The 16567-nt window shown below is 37.0% G+C and overlaps 1 pseudogene; it reads right to left on the reverse strand.

The window, feature by feature from the left end:
* Positions 1–12558: 12558 nt before the first annotated feature.
* LOC120248038 lies at positions 12559–13363 on the reverse strand (annotated as a pseudogene).
* Positions 13364–16567: the final 3204 nt, after the last annotated feature.

Below are 16567 nucleotides of genomic sequence, written 5' to 3' on the forward strand. Positions count from 1 at the left end.
TTTAATTTTAAGTTTGATGATTTACAGTACTGATGAAGTCTTATTTCTGCTTCTGGAAAAATACATGAAAAAGGTCACCACACGACTACTTATTTTCCAGAGATTTTATTACTGACAATGGGTGGGAGATTGATGTTTTAGGGATTCACAAGATGGAAAATATTTTTTTGTGTGTGATAAGTTCCTTTGCAGGTTAAACTGTCTGGTCTGGTCATGCAGTAAGAAAACATTTAAGTTAGTCTTATCCAGCACTTGATCAGCATTTCTACTATGGTATAATAAAGGTTAATATCTTGATAAGATGTTGTTTCTTAGGATGATATTTTGGGAAATGCTGAGTCAAGAAGTGGAAGAATGATAACATTAATTATCAGAAATGGAGGATTTGGGTTGGGGATTTTGAAGACTGAACCTTGGTAAGCAGAAGTTGAGGCAGAGTTTGGGGTGCTAGATATCTGTTAGGTTATTATTGCCCGTGAGAGAAAGGGGAGAAGGAAGAATTGGACAAAGGGAGCGGTTGATTTGTGAAGCAGATCTGACAAAGCCCTGGCTTTGATGGAGAGCTCTGATGTAGGAATCTGAGAAGTGTGTCAGAATTGCTAGGTCTTTATATATCCACCTAGCTTAGTTACCAAATGGCTACTCATGAAAATGTCTTCTGTAGCAGAGGCAGACCTTGAATAAGATGACAGCTACAGCTGGGCAACAAGCCTTTCCTTGAAAAAGAGTCTGGGTAGTTCATCCCCATATCTACCATACTCCTCACTAGTGCTAAGTTCCACTTATGCATATACATCCAGAACACAGCTTCTACAGGATTTCTGTGAATTTCTGTTTCTGAGGAGAAAGTGGTGGTCCTTGGAAACAGAGAGCTCTTTTCAAACTGAGATAGAAACCATGTATTGATAGAATCAGAGCACCTAGTTTATAATCAATGAGGCTCTTGCTGTATTTGCTGGTGAAAGTGCACTTCATTTGTAGTGTGGGATCTCTAACTCTTCAGAATGTGAATTACAGTTACAGAGAGCATAAATTCCACTAGTGAGTTATCGGGAATGAAGGTAAGTGAGATCATTTATGTTTCTATCACTTGATTTCTGGGCTTATATACATTCATTCTGTTTGGTGACATCATACCATATGCAATTATCTCTTTCAGTGCATTGCAGAAGAAGATATTTATCCTTACAGAATAATGCCTCTTTATCTCTACCTTCATAGCCATTCTGGTGTTATGTCAGGCCAGCAGGTTCTGGGGAGTGGAGTAAATGATACAACCAGTGGATTCTGTGGTCATGAACCCACTTTCATATTTTGTTTGCTGTAATATTTCCCTGCTCTGATGAGATGCTGTGGTATTCCATGCCAATATAAAAACACTTTGTAAGACCTTACAGAGTTGTGCAAAGTTCTAGGACAAATGAGAAAACAATCAGGATATGTGTCTGTTCCTTTGAGAGCAAATGTATGGGCCTTACAGAATAGAAGGAACCCAGTTGAAAACTTGTGCCCAGTGGTCGCTAAGAGTTGTTTTCTATTGCCAGTAGGTTCTGACAATAGCTAAACAAGCCTTGATAAATGGAAGCCCATAATGTTGGATCTATGCATATCTTCTGAATGTTTGTGTCCTCTCAAAAATCATAATTTAAAAATATAACACCCAATGTGATGACATTAGAAAGTGGGGTCTTCAGATGGTAGTTAGATGATGATGGTGGAGATCTCATGAATAGGATCAGTGTCTTTATAAAAGAGGTTCCAGTGTGTTATCTTGCCCTATGAAAATACAATGAGAAGTCTGTGACCTAGAAGAGAGCACTCACCTGACAATGCTGGCACCCTGATCTCAGACTTCCAGTCTCCAGAACAATGAGAATCAATTTTTTTGTTGTTTGTAAATCACCTGATCTATGGTCTTTTGCTATATAAGCCTGAATGGAACGCCTATATCTGCCATGGTGGCCACTTAATTAAATGCTCATCATATCTACTTTGAGGTGGCTGTTGATAGAAACCATTGACAATGTTAGGTGATTTTTCCATGGTGAATATTTTCTGGTGGCATTGATATGTAATATAATGATCTTCATGCTTTATTCCCACTTCCCTATGTTCAATCACATTTCTCTACACAAAATCTGCCTATCCCTAATCTTGCATTTTCCCTTTGTGGACCCTAATAAGTTTTCCACTCCATTGACTATTACCCCATAATCTTTACATGTTCTAAGCTCATGTCATTTATTTTCAACACGAAGTTGATGACCAGTGGTACTGCCCCAGACTCTGCCCATTAGAAGGCTTTTTCCTCAGTTCCTCATTACAAGGCCATCCTTAAGTCAACTCATTTAATTTGGGCTTGGACTCAAATGTTGAGCCAAAATACTCATGATCCCAGTTTGGGCTTTGTTCTCCTTCAGTGGGTCATATGGGGAATGTGATATGACCACAGTTATAAGCTTAGGGGTAAATACTAGTGCAACAGTGATGGATGCCATTGTGGTCTGGGTTAACTGTCTAAGCAGGTTTTTTATGCCCTTTGGTCCATTCTGTGGTCAATTTTTGGCATGTCTCTTCTATATTATATCAAATATAATATTTGGGCCCACTTAAACTTAATGATTTGTTGGCTGACAGGTCCAGTTCTGGATGGGCAGTTCCAGATCATGCTCAGTTAATGACCATGGCCCGGTGTTCTGTCTCTACTAGACCACAGGAATTCCACAAGCTGTTTTTTTTAAGGTGTATAATTGCCTTACTTAGTATGATCTTGCTCCAGAACCCTTGGGGTTTTTCAGAAAACTTGATTTCATCTAGTGAATGGCAGGGCCTTGCCCCAGAATCCCAGAGTCCTCAACTGTGATTTTCACACTGGGATTTACCACATATAATACACTGCATCTTTTTTGGCCATAATGTCTCTAGCACCATAGGGTCTGTAAAATCATGTGGTTTGAGTATCAGAGCTTCTTGCACTGTAACTTGGGTCAGCTGCAGAGCTTTTTACTGTTCCAGGATCCTTTCAAAGCTAGAAGCATTTCACTTTATTCAGTATATAGGCCTGAGAAGTATTCTTAGGTGTGGAATATGCTGCTACCATAATCTGAAGAAAAGTACTGAAAAATGCTACCAGAATCTAAAAAAATGCAGTGTACTTTTCTTTTTTACATGGTAGGATATGAAAAATGCAATCATTTGTCTCCCACTTTTGAAGGAGATAATCCAGCACACACCTGACCACTGGTTCTTTAAAAGTTGCATAGAGGAGCACCTGGATGGCTCAGTTGGTTAAACGGCCATCTTGGGCTTAGGTCATGATCTCATGGCTCATAAGTTCAAGCCCTGCATCGAGCTCTTTGCTGACAGCTTGGATCCTGGAGCCTGCTTCGGATTCTGTGTCTCCCTCTCTCTCTGCCCCTCCTCCACTGGCACTCTGATTCTCTGTCTCAAAAATAAATAAGCATTAAAAAAAAAGTTGCATAGATGTTGTTGGGCTTTTCACTCTTATAAGGTTATCTTCCACTTTCTGGAATATCAGTGTGGGGCTTGTACCAACTGCCAAACATGTCACTCCAAAATATACATATGGTGACTAGGGAAGTGCCACTGGATAGGTCTGTAGACCCAATGGGACCATTAAGGTGACTTCATTTACTGTTTGGTTTGCATATGATGCCTCCTTATAGGAGCCCTAATGATAGAGAGGGTTCTGGGTACCAATGCCAAATCAGACACTGTGTCCCACATTCCTCAAAATTTCTAGATATCTCCCTTTTTCAGGCTTACAGTTACTTGAGCAAATGGCCATAAATCACTTTGAAAACTATCAGAAAAAATCATTACTTGTGTACTTGCCATGATGTCCTTCTTCCTAGGAACTTGGATCAGTCAATCAGTTCCACATCTGAAAACTGATTCTGTTCTAAAATAAGACAAGGAATCATGACTTTTTTTTTATTATTGGGGTGACTGACATCAGCTACTCAGTCATCCATCCTTATTTCTTCTGATGAGAAAGGTACACAAAAGTTTTATTTTCTTCATGCCAGTAACTTTCTACTGATCAGGCTCCCATTGGCTGCAACTCCCAACTTAAAGATCATTACAATAGCAACCCCTTGCCCCCTGGTGCTTAAGCCATACCATTTGGCCTCTACTTTTTCAGGACCCTAGAATTTCACTGATTTCAGTGAGACAAGTTCTATAACAGCTTCTTCTACCATCAACACTGGCCCAGGAAAGAAGCCACCACTAAAGTTTTTAGTGATGCTGACACTCCTCTTGCCATTGCATTCCTTATGGAATGGGTAGTGTACCCTCTGGGCTTTTCTGGGGGGAATGTTATCATCTGGAGGATGTTTAGGGCACACATTGTATACCCATTCCCAAATATCCACTTCCCAAAACTTGTTAATTCCTTAATTCCTTCTTTTACCGTTTACCATGGCAACGCTATCCTTTCTACTTCCTAAAATGCAGGCATCACTTCTTTTACATTTCTACGTATCTTCCCTGTAGCAAGTTTGCAGCACCTGCTGTTGGGCAGAGCATTAAATCTGCTGTTCTGTGAGTGCATGTCCAAATTATTTCCTACTCATTTGTATGTTCTAATAACTTTTATCAAGCACCTTCAGAATCTGGCTGTGTCTTTACTTTCTTGGCTATTGCCATTATGTGCTGATTAGGTCTTGCAACTACTTTGATATGTAATCTCCTTTATTCATATCAGATCTACCAGTGCCCCAGGAAGACTACATTGTAAATTAATCCCAGTTATTGACATAGTGGCCAGACAAGAGGTGAGGTCAAATTCTGAGAAAGTGACCTATTACCTTTTAAGATAGACGACTCAGCATTCTCCTCTAACATGGAAACAGGAGATATTCTTTTTGTGTGTCTATGTCTATGGAGGGTTGTGTAGGATGAAACAGGGCACTTCTTCAGGCTCAGAAGTTTGAGAGTAGGGTGGCAAGTCAGAATATATAGGAGTATCCACCCAAATATCATCATCCCTCTAGGGGCATCCACTTAGATGTCAGTGTCAAATTTTCCCAGTTAAGGCCCTGACTCTGCCATCACAAACTTGCTTTGGCCTGGCATTTAATTTTCTTTGTAGTTAAGTCATTCAGACCATAAAATAATGGGCCTGCTCCTTAACTTCCTCTGCCCTTCTGCAGTAGAAGATGAGAGCTTTGTCATGAAAAAAGGAAATCATCTGTTTTTCACTCTTGTTTTTCACTTGCCTGATACTCATCTTGAAGTTCTTTATTCTACTATAATGAATCAGTGGCCTTCAGCAATAATCACCCAATCCTCAAACTCATTAGTGTGTTCCTTTCTATTCCCCTTCATGTCTTAACCACCGGACTTCCACCTTGTGTCAAGGACAGTTTGTGTATTCTTGCCATCCCCACCCCACCCCTAGTGATGGAGCCTTCCTCTACTAAGACAGTAAAGTAATCCACAGCTCCATTTTATTGCCCACATTCGGGGACAAGTCTTGGCATATACTGCCTCAGTCTGGATTCCTCTGAAGTAGATTCTAAGATAAAGTAGGATGTAAGTTTATTGCTGATTAATACCTGTGAAAGGAAGAAGGTAGGAAGTGTGTTGGACAGAGGGAAAAATTGCATTGAAGGTGCCCAGGAAAGCCTTGGCTAATCCAGTGAGGCTCTTTGGATTGAGTAGAGCCTGTTGATGAGTTGTTTCCCATCACAATGAAGTGGGTCGCTGCAGCTAAAGTAAACCCTAAAGGAGCTGACAGCTAGAAGCCATCTGCACACTGTACTCTGTACCTGAGCAATGCTATGTGAAAGGGGGATCTGGGTGGCACAGTTTCATGTCTACCATAGGGTTAGAAAAGTTTTTCTAAAGGAAATATCACCTTTCTTCTTCAATCTTTATATAAAACCAGATAGATGAGACACTATCTTAACTCTAAAGGACCTTAATAAAGGAAATTCTAGAAATGACTGGGTGGCTTAGTAGGTTAAGCATCTGATTCTTGATTTTTGGCTCAGGTCATGATCTAACGGTCCCTGAGATCAAGCCTCCTGTCAGGCTCCATGCTGTCAGCTCTGGATCAATGCTTATAATTTTCTCTCTCCCTCTCTCTCTGCCCCTTCCCTGCTCATACTCTCTCTCTCGCCCCCCCACCTTTCTCTCTCTCTCTCTTTCTCAAAATAGATAAATATACTTTTTAAAAAGGAAATTCTAAAGCCTCCCTATTACCTTTTTTGTTTCAAAACTGTGCTGGCTAAAACTATGCTAGGTGGAAAGAAGCAACATTTTTGAAAAGCTGTTCTGAAAACACTTATTTTTCCTCCCTGATGATGCAGAAAATTATATGGCTGAATACACAATGAGTGTAATTCACAAGACTTTTATTATTAGGTCAACCATCTTGGCAAGCCAACCACTAGAAATGTCTACAGACAATCTTTCTTTTAAAAACACCATGAAGTTTCTGCCTTAAAGATAGGGAACAGCCATACCAAATGGAACACAGATTCTGTGCAAAGAAAAGGTCAAAGAACCCAAAATAAATTATCTTAAAATGGTAGACTTTATGAATTTCTGTATGGTTTCCTATCTTTCTATTTTAGACTTTAGTCTCAGATACTGTGTATTATTGTTTCACATTTGGTATTTACTTGAAAGTATCTCAAAAATCATAACCCATTCTGCCCTTGGGGAGGATGCTGGTGTCAAGAAGTTTTTATATTGAGTTTTATAAATATAATTTCATAGATTGGTTAGCATTTTGTAATACAGATATATTTGTAATTTTTAACTCTCCACAGTTCAATAGCATGTGAGACCACCTCTATTTTGTTCAGTTCAATCCATATTTTACCGTTCTTTCTGTGTGACAAGCTTATATTAGGGGCTGGAGATACACAGAAAAATAAGACATGTGAATAACACATTCTAAGCTACTTATGGGAGTGTGATGTTTGAAATTAAGCTGGGCTCTTAGCACACATATGGCAGCAATGAAACGTCATTTTCTGGATTCTTTTATCTTATACTGGTCTGGATACATTATCCTTATGTGCATAATCAAACATGAATTTCTGCTGTCTTTTTAGAGCTAAAGACTAATGCTTGTAGGGCTCAAGATATGACATATTAAAGGATCTAACCAGGAGAAGACATGGGAGTCTTTGTTGCTAAACCCTTTCCAGTCCCCAATCTCCTTAGTCCTTGGTAGGAAAGAGCAGTTGTACATAATAAGCCTTGAACCAGAACATCTCTGAAAAGCAAAACGTAAATGTTAATAGTATCACACAAATTCCATTATTCCTTTTACTTTTATTATGTATTATGACTTAGCACATAGATTTGTAGGAGGTTTTGAGTCATTGATGTTACTGAGTTTTCTGTTTGGAGCTACCCACAGATATGAAGAAATAGAAAGGAAGTCATTCATGCACTTTTTTTTTTCTAAGATCAATAATCATCGAGTCTGACTGATTAGTGTCTTCAAATGCTGTCACAGTTGATTATAGAACCCTGTGAATAAAGGTGTAGGTGGTGCAGGAAAGATTATTGTTCTAACTGTGAACTCTGATTTTTTTCTTTCAGGTTACAGAAGGAAAAACCTAAAGGAAAATGTAGGTCAAGTGCTTTTATCCCTTGCAACTTTCAGAAGAGCAATCACAAAATTACTGTGACTGGTCCTGATTTCTAATGATGGAAAGAGAAGGGTAATAGGTGAAAAAGCAATGGGCAAGTGTTTTTAACTCCTCTTTTTAAAATATGAGAGTATAAATCATGATTTTAAGAAATTATGGGTATATTTGATTTAGCCTGATTTGACTTTGGCTATTAGACTAAGCTTCTTATTTGACTTCTTCTGGTAATTATCATATTAACATGACAACGTGAGAAAAGGAGAAATTAAAATGTATGTTTACAAGGCAACATGTTTAATGTGCTCCTTAATTCTTTCATTAACACACAGCCATTCACAAAAACAATTATTTCCTAAACATGTGAGTGTTTAAGAGTGTAGAGATGCTTTGTTCATTAGTGTAATTATTGTGAAATCAAATCCACTTAATTTCTTGTTTATAGGTAGTTATTAATTAAAAAATAATTTATAAGCATTCACAGTACTTTCTATTATCTCAAAATCAGATATATATTTGTTTTCTAAATGAACCTTCTCATATTTCAAGAATAATATTATTTTAATTGGGGAAGTGTTAATTTAATTAATGTAATTAAATATATCATGAAACTTCCTATTTTATTAGAGTTGGCTATCTTCAATCTGTGGTGCTAATGTATCATGTTAGAAAAGTGAGTACAACTAGAAAATGAATAAAAAAATATCTGTGCTTCAGTAAATATTTTTGTACTGCCTTCAGTTTTAAGCCAGGCCTGGATATTTAAGGTGAATTCTTAGGATACAGGATGTTGACAAATATATTCTAGTTTAAGGGAGTGATATTGTAATACTGAATTAACCCTAGTGTGATGCTTTGAAGGAAAACTGATGGGATGTCTTTTCAGAGGTTGAGAGCATAAATCACTGGTATAGATGGAAAAGCAGAGGGATGGGGAGCTTATAGCATGGGAAGACTGGTTATATTTACATTTTATTTTATCTGTCTTATTATTTTGTCTCTAATTGGCTCAGAGACACATATCTGGACACACTTCTTAGAGTGGAAGATAGACAATACAGAATCAATGGAGCAGACTTGGGAAAATCACTCCCTCTGAGGCTCCTAATTAACTCATTAGATAATGAAGGCGTTGTATTCTAGTGATTTTCAACTACAAGTTTTCTGCATTGATCAAATCATAAGCAGTTTTCAAATGTATCACAAGAAATGTATTCCCTCAGTAGTGGGAATTGAAATAGTATTGCAATTTTTGAAATATTATAAGATGTTTCTCTTATTAACATATTTCCTCTGTCATGATGACTAATTTTTAAGCCTAGGACTTGTTGACTCAGCAATGGGAAGATCAAATACTACCAAGATAGGATAAAGGATGAGACCTAAGGCAAATTTCTCCTGGATAAAAATGGGAACTAGAATGCTCTTTTTTTGTGCTGGGGGAAGAAATTGGAGGAGAAAGAATGAGACAGAGTGCCAAATAGTTGGACTCACGGTCTTAGCTAATTGAACTTCCACCCTTCCTTGATGTTAAGTTTTGGGTAAGAAAAGGTAGAAATATCATTCTCTGTTTTTTTTGGGGGGGGAGGGTAATTAATACCTTGCTTCTCAGGTGTAGCCTGTTAACACTGTAACAAGGCTGAGCACTCATTCCTCCTTGTTCCTACATCTTGAGAGTGTGAATTTATTCCAGAGAAAAAAAAAGATGAGAAAAGGAGAAATAGAAATCCAGAGTTAATTTACATTAAAATAAATTGCAGTAGATCAGGGTCATTATCAGTGTCTTTTAAACTGCTGATCATAATGTATTAGTGCATCTTGAAATCTGTTTGGGCATTAAATATAGCATAAAATGGAAATATGCAAGTGCATACCACATAAGTGGTACTTGTTGTTTGGTGAAATTGAGTTTCAATGTTATTATCAGTAGCTAAATCTATTTGAATATATCTATCCATCTATCTCTAAATTATAACTATCTATATACACACTCACATACCTATTCATACTTCTGTTGTATTATATCACAATAAGAGAAAAAGAGTCAAAGAGACCAAGTCTCATCACTGTGGGTGGACTGTTTAAGTCAAACAGTGAGGTGTTTCAAACTGGAGGAAGTGACGTTACCTCAAATTTAAGTTTTCTTTTTCATTGCCCAATGAGAATGGGAGCTCCAGAATGAAGATGAAACCAGTGACTGAAAATAAACACTTTTTCTCATATCTGAGTTGTGTGTATATTATGATCCTGTCACACTAAAAATAATTAAAGAACTTGACTTTGTGTGTGATTTACTTCATAAGAATAGAGTGGAGTCAAGATTCTCCCTTAAATATCTTCACTTTTTCTTGTATTCTGATAAGCCTTCTTGATTGACAGGAAGTAGGAGAGTGGCAGGCAATTTATTGGGAATTGTTCCTACTCTAAGAAGTACCCATAATCTTGTGTATTGTACTCAATATCATTTGCCATTAGAGACATAGTGAGAAATGTTTATTCTTCTTGCATTAGGAATCTCTTAAATGACCATGAGCCATAGCCTATTTATCTTTCAAACCCTGGGGAGGAAGGAAGCATGGACCAGATAAAGTAAAGAAAGAGTCCTTAGAATTCTGCTGGTGCCTGTATCATCAGTTGTCTGGGGACAATCAATACCTACTCCCTCAGCTGGTGACACATTTGCTGGTTTAGATGTCTTCAGCAGCAAACAAAGAGCAGAGAAAACTAAGTAGAGATTAATTAGTGTCAGAAAGTCCCTTTCCTACTTCCCACTACTAAATCCCCATGGCTGCTGAATTATAACCAAAGAAGCAATCCTTCTTAGCTAAGGGTGCTTCTCCTGGATGGTGAAGGCAAAGCCTTGGCCTGAAAATTCTTTTGGTGAGGATTCTGATGCTTCGGTCTCTTCCGCCTAGGGTACATCTATCTCCACTGTCCTTGAACTACTAGGCTTGACACACACTAGAATCTGGCCCTATTCGCCAGATCATTTTTGCCTGAGAAAGTAGTAAATCTCTCTAGCATAATATGAGGGTTTAGGCTGTTCTTGGCATGTTACTTTTCCAAATTAAATGTTAGAATAAATGTATCAAGTTCTCTGATAAAAAAAAATCAGATTTTTATTGAAATCACATTGAATCTACAAATGAATTTGTCTTCCTATCTGTGAATATGGTGTATCTCTAAATTTATGTAGGCTCTTTGATGTTTCTTAATAAAACTGTATATTTTTCACAGTAAAAGGCCTGCTTGGCTTTACTACAATTATCACTAAGCTATTAGAAATTTTTAATACTATTATTAGAAACCTTAATTACACATCTGACTTATTTGTGGAAGGTATTTGGAAACGCAATTGGCTTTTACATAATAGCCATTATCTAGTTATCTTGACAACACATTACTGACTTCTAATCAATTTTAGATTATTTTGAGTTTTCCATGTGATAGTAACACCATCTGTAAAGAAACAGTTTTATCCTCCTCTTTTATCCCCATATCTCTACTCATTCATCTTATTATACTGGCTATAATGTCAAGTAAAAGTGAATAAAGGGGGGCGCCTGGGTGGCTTAGTCGGTTAAACATCCGACTTTCGTTAAGGTCATGATCTCATGGTTCGTGGGTTTGAGCCCCGCGTCGGGCTCTGTGCTGACTGCCAGCTCAGAGCCTGGAGCCTGTTTCAGTCTGTGACTCCCTCTCTCTCTGACCCTACCCTGCTCACGCTGTCTCTCTCTCTCTCTCTCTCCTAGAAATAAATAAAATATTAAAGAAAAAAAAGTGAATAAAAGGATGACAGTGGGCCATCCTTTCTCTTTTTTTTAGTGGACTTTTAGTCTACTTACATCATCTTAATACACACATTCTTAACAACAATGCTTGAATTGATATGGAAAGTTTCATGAAAATTTAAACAAAGCTCTCCATTATCTTAAGTTATTTCCCTGTTAACTATTTTTATAGTCATGCATGTAAAGCACAAAAATGAAAAGCCCTAAATAAGTTAAACACATGTTTTGTTAGTTTTACTGGCGATTGACATATATGAAATACTGGACATCAGGATATTCAATTTTACAGCCTCTTTTTTTTCTACATTTGTTCTCAGGATGCCTAAAACTTTTGGATGCACATAAGTGTAGCAAAAATAATGAAGATACACAGCAGGTTACTTTACAAAGTATGAAATATGAACTATTTCTGCCCTTATCCAGAGCAAAGTGGGTCACAACTTTCCATAGAGGAACACTTCTGTAGCTGTAGTCAAAAGTGTGCACTTTGAAAAAAAGTGTTGAATGGGGAATATAGTCAATGGTATTGTAAAAGAGTTGCAGGATGACAGATGGTAGCAACACTTGTGATGAGTATAGTATAATGTCTGGAGCTGTCCAATCACTACACTGTATATCTGACACAGGTATAACACTGTGTGTCAACTGTACTCAAGAAGAGTGTGCACACTTAAATTGTGTATTCCACAAATACGCTTCACTCGACATGTAATATCATTGAGATATCTATTTCTATGACAGTCACATCTGTCAGCAAACAAACCACTAGGCACTATTTTTAGAAATGGAGGCAGATTTAATACTTCCCCCTGCAAAGCCACAGTATACTATGCCAAACATAAGTTGTATAAAAATTGCATGCCCTTATACTTAGCACCTCAAAATAAAAACATAAACTTGTCATGATGATCTCAGGGTGATGTATGGAATTATTGAATCAGTATATTGTACACCTTAAATTAATATAACACTCTATGTTAAGTAAACTAGAATTAAAATAAAAACATAATTAAAAATAAATAAATACAAAAAAAGAGACAACTCCCTAAAAGTTACCTGGCTCTGCTTCTCTAATACTAAACATAAAACCACATAAGAAAGATAAAAATTCAAACAGTAGTAACATAAACTTTTCACAAATCATAAACAAAAACCAATCTATGGGATAGCTCGGTTGACAAATGGTCTACTGTGTAAATTTTTAGAATGAAGTACACAAAAGTTTGAAGGCTAGTTGATTCCCCCCCTTCTTGTGCTTCAGCTTTGTCTTCTTGGGAATCCAGTGTCTGCAAGGTCAAATTGCCTCTCAGTCATACATACAAAGCCTGTTGTCTTTGTATGACCCTTCACTCAGTGTATCAAATTCAGCAATGATCTCATCTAATGTGTTCTTCATAAGAGAGCAGACCTCATAGTAAAATACAAGAATGTTAAGGACAAGACCCAATTTGATAGGATGAGTCCATTGGTATTTCCTTTCTGCTGATTTCAAAGCTTGTTGGTATGCTTGTGGTGACTGATCCACAATCCCTCAGCTGTAGGCACCAACAGCAACTTCAGCCACATAACCTTACTAGTCTCTATTCATTTTCAAATAGAAGACTTTGCTCTCTGCTTGTGCACTCTTTTGGAGTGATCAAGAATGTCTCCAAAAGAGATAGTACATCATTGCAGATGTACTCTAAGCTTGATCTCAATTTTCTCTCTGTACTCATGAAAAATCGTGTGTTTTTTCCCTTCAGCATCTTCTCTCTTTAGTTCAGTACTTAAGATGAAACTCCAAAATGACGTATGGCTTCTTACAACATTTTTTACAAGTAACTGAGAAAAGACTACTCTCCTCATTGGAGATAAATCAGCTCCTTGCTCAATTACAGACATGACGCAGGCTGCCATGTCATTATATTGCTTCATCCACTTGGTCAATTTTGCTTCCATTTCAGCTTAATTTTTTTCCTTTTTGTCTAAAGTGGTTGATAGAAGATGGACGAGGCTTAGTAATCTCTTCCTTTTTGTCTTTCAAGGATATTTTTATCAGATTAATGATCTTCTACTCTATTTCTCTATTAATGAGAGGATTTTTTTTTTTAATCATGAATTTAGGTCAAATTTTATACAATGCTTCCCCTGTGCCTATTTGAATGGTCATATTGCTTTTCTCTTTTAATATCTTAATGTGGTGAATTATATTTATAGATTTTCTGATATAAGCCTGAACAACAGTATTACACTTTTTCTTTTTATATAATTTCTTTTAATTTATATTTACCCAGAAAGACATGTTTCTCAGTTGTTTTTAACTTCATTAAGAAGTATATGATGCTACATGTAATAATGTAGGGATTTTTCTATAATAATTTATTGTTAATGTTCATACATATTACTGTATTTAGCTATAATTCATTCATTCTGACTATAGCTTCATGTTTCATTTTGGAAATAAACAATTTATTATCTGCTTATTCATATCAATTATTGAGACTTTTTGTAAGTTGTAATAATAAAGACAGTCTGTAACTGGCACAGGGAGACAAAATTGGCCAATAGAATCAAATAGAAAACCAAGAACTAGACTCATAAATCCATAGAAATTTAGGTATGTCGAAAGTGGCCTGTATCAAAAGTAAGGAAAGGTGAGAAGATAAATAAGTGATACTACAAAATTGGTTACCCACAAAAATAAAATCACCACCAGATTAAAGATTTTAATATTTAAAAAAAACTGTGAACATCTTAGAAGAACATATTGGTAAATATATTTTAGACACAAAAATATTAACAATATTTGACAATATAAAAATTTAAAAATTTGGTTCACCAAAAAATACTCCTAAGTGAAAACATGAGTTGTAAGTGGGAAAAAGTTATCAGTAGACAGAGCCAAAAAGAAATTTTATCAAGACTAGCTAGCAAGCTCTTATAAAATTAGTAGGTAATAGCAACAACTAAAAGAAAATAATGGGAGGGATGCCTGGGTGGCTCAGTCAGTTAAATGCCCAACTTTGGCTCAGGTCATTATCTCGTGGTTTGTGGGTTCAAGCCCAGAACTGGGCTCTGTGGTGACAGCTAAGAGCCGGGGGACTGCTTCAGATACTGTGTCTCCCTGTCTCTCTGCCCCTCCTCTGCTCATGCTCTGTCTCTTTCTGTCTCTCAAAAATGAATAAACATTAAAAAAATTTTTAAAAAGAAAACAATGGGGAAAGCACATGAAAATGAATTTTACAACGAAACAAACACATATGGCTAGTCTATATATTAGATGATGTTTGACCTCATTCATTGTCGGGCCATATCAAAATTTTAAAATGCTCATAATCCCTCCTCATCAGAGAAATACAAATCAAAACCACACTGAGATACCACCTCACGCCGGGCAGAGTGGCTAAAATGAGCAAATCAGAGAACTCTAGATGCTGGCGAGGATGTGGAGAAACGGGCACCCTCCTACACTGTTGGTGGGAATGTAAAATGGTGCAGCCCCTCTGGAAAACAGTGTGGAGGTTTCTCAAAAAATTAACAATAGAACTCCCTAGGACCCAGCAATAGCACTGCTAGGAATTTACCCAAGGGATATAGGAATGTTAATGCATAGGTGCACATGTACCCCAATGTTCATAGCAGCACTCTCCACAATAGCCAAAACATGGAAAGAGCCTACATGTCCATCAACGGAAGAATGGATCAAGAAGATGTGGTTTATCTATACCATGGAATACTACATGGCAATGAGAAACAATGAAATCTGGCCATGTGTAGCAACATGGATGTAGCTTGAGGGTGTTATGCTGAGTGACATAAGTCAGGCAGAGAAGGACAAATACCACATGTTTGCACGTATAGGAGGATTAGGAGGAACTTGACGGAGGACCATGGGGGAGAAGAAGTGGGGAAATAGTGGGGGATGTGGAGAGAGGCAAACCATGAGAGACTCTTGAATGCTGAGAACAAACTGAGGACTGATGGGTGTAGGGCGGGGGCTATGGGCATGGAGGAGGGCACTTTTGGGGATGAGCACTGGTGCTATATGGAAACCAACTTGACAATAAACTATTTGTAAAAAAAAAAAAGAAGAAGAATCTGGCTTTCATTTTGAGTGAAAACATATTCACATATGTTTCTTACATTAAAGTAAACATACAATCCAGTAATATAAATTTAGACAACAGATAAAAGAAGGCCACAAGGAGACCAGATGGATGATGATGATCTATTCATGTCTGAGCCCATGATTCCATTTAAAATTTCAAAAGTAGCATGTCTTTCCATGCTAACTCTCTATGCCTCCTAGAAAATCTATATGAAACTCTATTCACATGTCCTAATACTAGTTTGTGTTTATAATATTTTCAGTTAGGACACACATTACTATTGCCATGATATATGAACGTTTATCAGACATATAAAGAGATATACATGACTCTTTACCTGCTATTTGTTGTTAATACGTACTAAGAAAATAACAGATAATCTGGACTTTTCACGGTTTACATGGGGATGTTCACAGACAGGAGTAATATCTGATTGTGGTTTCTGGGAGTTCTAAGACAGACTCACAGGTAGAGGAAGAGAGAAGTGCAAGGTAGGAACAGATATTCTTGTCGGGGTTAACGTCAGACTGCCCAAAATGGGTCACTTTGGCATGAGGATTATTTTGAGTTAAAAAGTAATAAAAAACACCACAGAATCAGAAAAAGCTCTTTACCTTCTCCACAACTGCCAAAAAGAGTTTAGATGAAGGACTTGCTCCAGGAAGAGAATTATCACCATAGGTGCTACCACGGTAATAACCACCATACATTATGATATGAACTAAGCAATGTAGACAGACAGGAACCTACCAAGGCCTGTTTGATAAAAATCCTCTCTGTCCCATTGTTTCTCAGTGTCCCTGCAACAATTTGTTTATCAAACATTTAGTATTTTTCATCTTCCTGTGAGTTGCATTCCTTCCCTTTGATGTCCCAGACCCCTACTTCCTTCTCCTTAGTTTGGGACATATATACCTCATTTTGCTGTCTCTCTTTGGAATTTACATGTCTGCATGATTTTCCTGTATATATATATACTATTAAACTATACTATTTACTTGTCTCAGGTCAATCTTTTTTTTTTTTTTTTTTTTTTTTTTTTTTTTTTTTTTTT

The sequence above is a fragment of the Hyaena hyaena genome, unplaced genomic scaffold, assembly GCF_003009895.1.
Source record: "Hyaena hyaena isolate Hyena2069 unplaced genomic scaffold, ASM300989v1 scaffold_566, whole genome shotgun sequence".
Lineage (NCBI taxonomy): Eukaryota > Metazoa > Chordata > Mammalia > Carnivora > Hyaenidae > Hyaena > Hyaena hyaena.